The sequence below is a fragment of the Nannospalax galili genome, unplaced genomic scaffold (assembly GCF_000622305.1).
Source record: "Nannospalax galili isolate Female #2095 unplaced genomic scaffold, S.galili_v1.0 scaffold101, whole genome shotgun sequence".
Taxonomy (NCBI): Eukaryota; Metazoa; Chordata; class Mammalia; order Rodentia; family Spalacidae; genus Nannospalax; species Nannospalax galili.
The window spans coordinates 356,251-365,380 of record NW_008345700.1 but is presented as its reverse complement, the minus strand read 5'-3'; positions in this window follow the sequence as shown (position 1 = coordinate 365,380).

Genomic DNA, 9,130 nt, shown 5'->3' with positions numbered 1-9,130 from the left:
TGATCTGTGCCTGGTCTAGATAGTGAGTTCCAGGCCATCTATGGCTACAGGAAGACCTGTCTCAAAAAAATCAAATAAAATCAAACAAAACAAAAAGAAAAGAGTTTTCTCTACAGGTCCTTGGAGGATAGTACCAAAGGCAACTGGGAGCATAGCCTGTCTGGAGGCTATACATGTGTTCCCAGGCAAATGTGGTCACCAGTGCAAAACACAAAATGCCAGCCCAGATGCCATCAGCTATGGCATTGGCAAACCACAAGATCTGACTCAGGAAACACTGGGGTTGGGATGATCAGACCCAGGATGTCAATAGAGTGAACCAACACCAGAAGCTTGAACCCAAAAGAATACCAGGAAGGTGGCAAGATGATGGACTTAAATCTGAACAGATGGACTCAGTGCTCCAGCCAAATAGTGAAGGTTGTAATCTACACTCACAAAATCATGAGTTACTATCAAGCCTACAAATCCATGATATCACTGAGAGTGGCGGAGACCCTGTCAGGTGCCATATCTGCCTCCCCTCCTTCATGGAACATGGGATAGGATGGGCCACAGGAGGGCTTTGAACACAGAGAGCAGCAATAGGGGAAAAATCAGGAGTGGGAGGAAAGAGGCCCCCAGAATACCCAGGAAGACCACAGCATACCAGTGGTGTAAGGGACACATGCTGATCTATTGACAGACCAGCATTTGGCCTAGCTTCCAGAGATATCCGTAGAGTTGACCCACAGAAGGGAAGGACTGAGCAAAGAAGAAGGTCACACTGAGGGTCCTGTGTGGGATCTGTGGCCCTGTCATGCTCTGAACAACACAGGGTAGTTGAGGCCACCTGGGTCAAATGAGGTGACCCAGCATCTATGCTGACGGCTGCAGACTGTTCAGTCCACTGGCCATATATACACTGGGTGTCGAGTAGCTGCAGTGCCCAGTACAGTGTATACAAAAGGATGAGGGGGCTGCAAAACAGAGATTTGCAGACTAACAAAACTATCAGGATAAAGGCAGTCATGGCAATGATCCTCTGTGCTCAGCAACAGCAGGTGATGGACAGGCTGGGCATCCTGTGGTACTTTAGGGAGGAAGGTGGAAGTGAGAAGAGGGGCTAAACACTCCCACCTTCTCCACTGGAGCCGTGGAAGGGGATGTGTATTGGCATCACCCAAATGCTGCTTCAGGCACCATGAGGAGCCATCCTCTACCTGCACAGGACAGCAAGCTTCTTCCATCTGGATGGACACAACCTCTGAGACACTTCCCTAGACTTCTCTATACTTCCCAAAATAAGCAAGCAAAATACCTGAATTAGGGCTGGAATGAGGAGGAGCTAGGGCCAGCCCTGGGAATGTACTCTGTATTAGTCAGGGTTCTCCAAAGAAACAGAACCGGTAGGATGAATATATATGTATAAAGATTTATCAGCTTAGCTCACAGGATAGAGTCCGAGTAGTCCAACAATGGCTGCACCACACTGGAGAGGCTGAGAATCTGTAGTCGCTCAGTCCACAAGGCTGGATGCCTCAGTAGTCCCAATCTGGCACTGAAGGTCTGACAAATTCCAAAAGATCAGCTAGTCTTCAGTCTACAGCAGCAAGACAACCTCACCAGGAAGAGAGAAGGCAAGCAGCAAGAAGCCTGGCATTCTCCTCTGCCTTAGCCTTTTATACCCACTGCCATCAGAAGGTAACACCCACATTTAGGGTGTGTCTTCTGGCTTCAGATGATCCAATCAAGAAGATCTCTCTCATTTCAGTTAATCCCAGATCCAGTCAAATTGACACCCAGGATCAGGCACCACATACTTCTTAAGGACTCAAGACAAGGCTGACAACAGAATCCATGAGAGCCTGGAGCCCTGCTGGGCAGACTGCAGAGCCAGCAGCACTGCCAGCAGTAAGAGTAGAGGACTCTTCCAGGATGCGTGTCACCCCAAGGTGGCCTCCAGCTCCCCTGTCAGGAGCAGACCATGGTGCCACCCTAAGATTAAATAACAAGAAAACAAGACACTCCAATGGCCGTGGTCAGTGGAAAAAGCTGACAATCGCCAACCGCCAAGACCACAGATGATGAAGCCGCCAGACATAAGATAATGCAGGTGGAGGAGGAATGATCAAGGAACAAGGACAACTAGAAAAAGATCAATTTGAAAAGGAAAAGTTAATGACAAGATGCAGGCAGTGGCCTGGAGCGCTGACTGGATGCAGCCGGAGGAGGAGCTCCCAGCCTGGAAACCACAGCCGAGGACAAGCCAGATGCGGCGGCATCAAGGAGAGGGACATTCTCAGGCGCTGAAGGTGAAATGGGAAATTCTAAGATGTTGTAAAATGATGAGGAAGAGAACCAGGAGCAAGAAATGAAGATATTTAAAGACAATGTGCAAAACATACAGAACCCACACAAAGCAGTGTCTCCAGGAAGGAGAACACCACATAGTCCATGCAGGACAAAGGCAGGGTGTGCACACCCTCCGCAGAAGGTCTGAGCACTGGGCTCTGGCAACAAGCCAAAAGAAATGAATGGTTCATCTACACAGGGCCCCCCACTGAAGGACAGCAACTTCTCACCAGTGGCAGAGTGAGAGTTCCTAAAGGCCAAGAAAAACTGTCACCTCAGCTGTGCACACAGCCACGTCTCTTTAGAATGAAAGCAAAACAGACATTTGCAGACTAACAAAACTGAGCCTTCCACCAACACGTCTCACCGGAAGAGCTCCTAATGGGTGTGGAAAATGGTCTGAGATTATTTTTTTTATTTTTGTTTTATTTATGTGTATGTATATGTATATTGTGAGTGTATACCAACCACATCATCAGATCCCTTGGAGCTGGAATTACAGGCTGTTATGAACCACCTGTCATAGGTGCTTGGAACTAAATTTGGGGTCCTCTGTAAGAACAGGAAGCATTCTTAACCACTGAGCTATCTCCCCAACACCTCCCCCCATCCCCAGATTCTTAAAACATCCCAAATAGCTGGGCATGTTAGTATACACCTTTAATCCCAGCACCCAGGGAGGCAGAGGCAGAGGGATCTCTGTGAGTTCCAGGTCAGCCTGGTCCAGAGAGTTAGAGTCTATCTCAAAAACAAAACAAAATAAAACAAAATGAAAATGAAAACCAAACATCCCAAATAATAAAGTGCAAATTCTCCAAGGATGGAAGGAAAAATAGCCACATGTGGGAAGCTGAATGTGGGAGTAAAGCGACAGCTCCTTAGATGTATGAGAGAAACAAACCCTAAGATGGAGGCTTAGGGTTGCAAATTTAAATACCCAGCAACTTGTAAACCACAGAATCTTTAAAAGCGCTGAGAACTGATGTTAGTTCCAGATCCTATAATGTCACCATAGGGCTCTGCTGCCCATTCACAATGAAGGGCTTAGGATATTGCATAATCTAATGGATGAAGCCCAGTGGGGTCAGAGAAGACTGACTCCAGGCTTGAAAGTAGTTCCATGTCACCAGGAGTGAGATGCCACAGAGAGAATGTTCTCATAGTAGGCTCAATGACAGTGAGCCTGGTTCCACCTGCTTCCCCCTCTATCAGGTTACCTCTCAGTCTTTTCTGATCCTTTAAACATCCATTCCTGCACTCTCCCTTGAGTCATCTCTTTCTTAATAGTTAATGCAAAGTTGGGGCTGGAGAGATGGTTCAATGGTTAAGTGCACTGGCTGTTCTTGCAGAGGACCTGGGTTCAGTTCTCAGCACCCACATAGCAGCTAGCAACTATCTGTAACTCCAGTTCCAGAGGAACCCTCCGATGCCCTCTCCTGACCTCAAGTAGCCAAAGCAATCCTGAGCAAAAAGAATAAAAACGAACCCATTACAATATCCAACTTCAAAACAATAGTAATAAAAACAGCATGGTACTGGCTTAAAGACAGCTCACTGTTACAGAATATAGCACCAAGAAATAAATGTATATCTTTACAGAGAACTAACTTTTGACTCAGAGAATAAGAACCTACATTAAGGAAAGTAAACTTTCTCCAATAAATGGTGTTGGAAAAACTGGATATCCATATGTAGAAGAAACTAGACCACTTTCTCTGATTATGTAAAAAAAATAACCTGGCCAGGCGTGGTAGCACATGCCTTTAATCCCAGTACTTGGGAGGCAGAGGCAGGCAGATCTCTGTGAGTTCAAGGCCAGCGTGGTCTACATGGTGAGTTCCAGGAGAGCTGGGGCTGCAAGGGAGACCCTGTCTCAAAAAGGCCAAAAAAAAAAAATCCTGAAAATATATTAGATTGAAATGCAAGACCAAAAATTATGAAACACACACATACACACACATACACACACACACACACACACACACACACACACACACACACAGACATATGGAAAATGCCTCGGGGCATTAGTCTGGGCAAAGAGCTTTTAGATATAATCCTAAAAGTACAGGAAGCAAAATAAAAAATTTACTGATGGGATTACATCAAACTAAAGAGCTTCTGTACAGGAAAGGAAATAATTAACCAGGGGAAGAGACAATCTATACACAAGGAGAAAATATTTCCAAACTATGCATTTGATAAGAGATTTATTCCATAATATTCAAGGAATTCAAACAACTCAGTAGCAAAACTCCTCAAGAATTCAATTAACATTTCTCAGAAGAGATATTCAACAAGTGTGTGAAAAAGCTCATCATCGCTACTTATCAGGGAAATGCAAAACAAACCCATGGTGTGACCCAAATTAGAATGGCTGTGATCAAAAAGACAAAAATAGGGGCTGGAGAGGTGGCTCAGCGGGTAGGAGCACTGGCTGCTCTTGCAGAGGACCCAGGTTGATTCCCAGCACCCACATGGTGGCTAACAACCATCTGTAACTCCAGTTCCAGGGGCTTCTGATGCCCATTCCTGACTTCAGGGGGTATCGCATGACATGGGTACACTTATCTATGTCTAGGCAATTCATTCATACACGTAAAGTAAAAATAATAAAATCTTTTTTAAAGGATAAAAAATAAAAATAACAATATTGGTGAGGATCTGGAAAAAGGGAACTCTCATACAATGTTCATAGAAATGTTAAAATTGAAGCCATTATAGAAGACAAGGTCGTTTCCACATGAAATAAAAATAAAGCTACTGCATGATTCTGCAAGCCTACTGCTGGGTAAACATCCAAAGGAATCAGTATCAATACAAAGAAACTTCTGAATTACATTTTATTGCAGCTGTATTTAAAATAGCCAACATTTGAAATCAACCTATATGTGGGATGAATAGGAGAAGAAAACATGGCCTGACAACTTGGATTTGATCCCCAGAACCCACAGAGTGGAGTAGAGAACCGATTCCCATGGGTTATCCCCTGACCTCCACACGTGTGCCATGGCACATGTGATGGGAAAAATGGGTTCTGATCTGGAATTTGTTTTAACAACCTCCAGGAAAAAAAGGCAGAGAGAAAATATGGTTAAATGAAAGAAGACGGGTTCACCACACAACTCGTTCTGTGTGAATATGTAATTTTCTGTGATAAAACAATTTTAGCAATGAGACGAGATAGCTAGAGACAGCATATCTGGACAGCTCTCTTCAAGGTATCTGGCATGTCATTTACACGGTGTGGACTATGTGCCAAGTGATCTTTGGATGTTACACGAACCTTATACAGCAGGCTCTGTCATCACCTCAACCTCACAGTTAAGGGAGCTGAAGTAGAGAAAATTCAGGATTTATTTCCTTTTAACTATTTCCTTTTAACTGTGTGTGTGTGTGTGTATGTCTGTGTGTAGGTAAACACAAATGAGTGAAGGTGCCTGTGGAGTCCAGGAGGGGATATTAGATCCTCTGGCACTGGAGTTACAGGTGGTTGTGAGCTACCCAGCATGGGTGTTGAGAACTGATCTCAGGTCCTCTGCAAAAGTAGTACATACACTCAACTGTTGAACCATCTCTCTAGCTGTCAGGAACTTAAAAAATTATTATGGTGTGTATGTATGTGTGTGTGTATGATGGTGTATGATGTATCTGTGTGCTCATGATGTATGTAAGGGGGGGTATACCATGATGCATGTGCAGAGGTCAGAGGACAACCTTCTGGAGTCAGTTCTCCCCTTCCACCTTCACATGGAAGGGTCACACATGACCCACATGCGGTGAGGTAGAGGAGTCCAGAGTTGTAGAGTGTGCTACAGCTCTTCCAAAGGGAAAATGTTAGTGTGAAGGAGGAAAACCTGCATAGAGCACAGAGCAGGAGGAAGAAAAGTGGGGGCAAGGCCGACCCTACACAGGACAGATGCAGGTCATAGATGTGTGTGGCTGTAACCCCTGGAATGCTCCAGGAATGTACCTGTCTACAGTTGTACCTAACACCACAAAACCTAATAGCTACCTCCTTTGCCACACACCTGCTGGGGCCGGGCAGAGCTGCAGATCTCAGATGATTTACATCATTAGTCCCTGCAAGAGTACACGTGAGATACCTGCTTTGGAGTGGCAGCTCTGAAGTCTGCTGACCTGTTCATGCTCACAAGCTTAGAAGCAGTGCAGTCAGACAACTAAAGCTATCTGACACCGATCTTGCTGCAAACTCAACTGTTTTCTCATTTTCCACTTGTTTTAAGATGTCTTGTAACTGCTTATTGAAGCATTCTTTCATAGTACACTTATGCACATCAAAAGAGTATGTGTGCTGAGCTGGGTACCACTCAGTGCTAAGTGCTTGCCTAACATGTATGAGGTCCTGGATTCAATCCTCATTACTGCAAAACACAACAAAAGAGTGTGTGAAACTGGCGAGAACAGCACAAGGACCATAGTTCGCTGTGCTCTCTCAGGTCAAACTCTCAGTTTCAGTGATGTAGCAAAACAGAAATTACAAGTGGCTGAGAAGTGCCTCCAGTGGTAGCAGTTGCAGGCCCTCAGTGCCCAAGGCCTAGGGTCTAGATTGGCACATCCAGAGGCTTACAGCTCCGGTTCTGAGACCTAGGGGCCTTTTGCTCTCGGCTCTGTGTGCTCAGGGTAGAGGCTTATTACTCTGGGTTTTAACTTCAAGTAACATCCAAATCTCCACCCCAACTTGGCAGCTATTATTCTTTTGAAATATTTTATTATTATTATTTTTTTGGTCTTTTTGAGACAGGGTCTCCCTGTAGCCTGAGCTGTCCTAGAACTCACTATGTAGACCAGGCTGGCCTTGAACTCTAATATTTATTATTTTTATTTTATGTGTCTGAGTGTAATGCCTACGTGTATGCAGGTGCACCCGTGTCGTGCAATGGCATCAGAGGTCAAAAGAAGATACCTGATCCCCTGGAACTGGAGTTACAGATGGTTGTTAGTTGACTTGTGGAGCTGGGAATTGAACCAGGGTCCTCTGCAAGAGTAACCAGTGTTCTTAACCACTGAGCCATTTCTCCAGCCCATTTATTTCTTATTTTTATGTTAATGAATGTCCTGCCTATATGTATGTAATTGCACCTATGTTGTGTAATGCCCGTAGAGGTCAGAAGAGGGCATTGGATCCCCTGGAGCTGGAGTTACGGATGGTTGTTAGCCACCATATGGGTCCTAGGAATCTGGATCCTCTGCAAGAGCTGTCAGTGCTCTTAACTGCTGAGCCATCTCACCATCCCACCTTGGCAATTATAATTATAATCCTCAGTGCCCAACAGCAATGAACAGCTGCAGCAAGTGGCAGCAGGCAGCAGTTCTCTGGTTCTGGGACCCTTAGCCCTCCATCCATTATTGTTACAATTCTTGGGCAATTAGTGTTACAGTTCTCAGGCCTAGACTACTGAGGTCCTCCACCCTTGACAGCAGCTACTGTCACCCCTTGTGGCCTAGACTATTTGAGAAGCTTGACCCCTAAGACTCAGAGTCTTCCTGGGATACTTCCAGGGACCAGGCCCTGCAGTTTCTCTTCTCTAGCTCCTCATAACCTTCTTTCTGCAGCCTCTTCTCTCTCCTGTCTCCTTATTTATGTATCTCTCATTGTCTCTCTTGTCTCCACTTCCTGTTTTCCCCAGATGCTCTCTAAAAATCCCTAGCTGCCTGTTCATTACTACTGCTGCTGTTGCCACTACCTTAGTGGCACCATCCACCTCCCCTGCCACTGCCACATCCATTACTGCTACAGTTCTGATGCCACCTCCTCCATATCCTCTTTGTGTAGTGTACCAGTTCAGTCCACTCTCCTAGTGGTAAGATCAAAAGTAGACAAGAACCAGGTGTGGTGGCACACACCTTTAATCCCAGCACTTTGAAGCAGAGGCAGGCAGATCTCTGTGAGATGGCGGCCAGGCTAGTGTACATAGTGAGTTCTAGGCCAGCTGAGGTTACAGGGAAACCTTGTCTCAAAACAAACAAACAAAAAAGTCAAAAACAAAAAGCAGGCAGGAAAAGTCCATTCAAGAAAAGCCTTTTATTTATCCTAATACTGCAATGTCAGAAAGCAGCACAGGAGGGTGTGTCCTGGCTAACTCAAAACGTCAGAGGAATAACCTGCTTATGTAGCCAGAAAGGGGGTATGACAAAAGTGTTTGTACCCATCACAGCACACCTTCCTGCAAACTAAAGTCCACGTTTGCATCAATCATAGCACAGCCCTTCGTGCACCAATCACAAGCTTTCTGCTGGGCCGTCAGGGGAGCTACTTCCCTCTGGCCTGGGTGCAGTGGCTGTGAGATCGTCTAGTTTGTTACTTCCCTCTGGCCTGGGTGCAGTGGCTGTGAGATCGTCTAGTTTGTTACTTCCCTCTGGCCTGGGTGCAGTGGCTGTGAGATCGTCTAGTTTGTTACTTCCCTCTGGCCTGGGTGCAGTGGCTGTGAGATCGTCTAGTTTGTTACTTCCCTCTGGCCTGGGTGCAGTGGCTGTGAGATCGTCTAGTTTGTTACTTCCCTCTGGCCTGGGTGCAGTGGCTGTGAGATCGTCTAGTTTGTTACTTCCCTCTGGCCTGGGTGCAGTGGCTGTGAGATCGTCTAGTTTGTTACTTCCCTCTGGCCTGGGTGCAGTGGCTGTGAGATCGTCTAGTTTGTTACTTCCCTCTGGCCTGGGTGCAGTGGCTGTGAGATCGTCTAGTTTGTTACTTCCCTCTGGCCTGGGTGCAGTGGTTGTTACTTCCCTTCCGGCCTGGGTGCAGTGGCTGTGAGATCGTCTAGTTTACAGAAGCTTG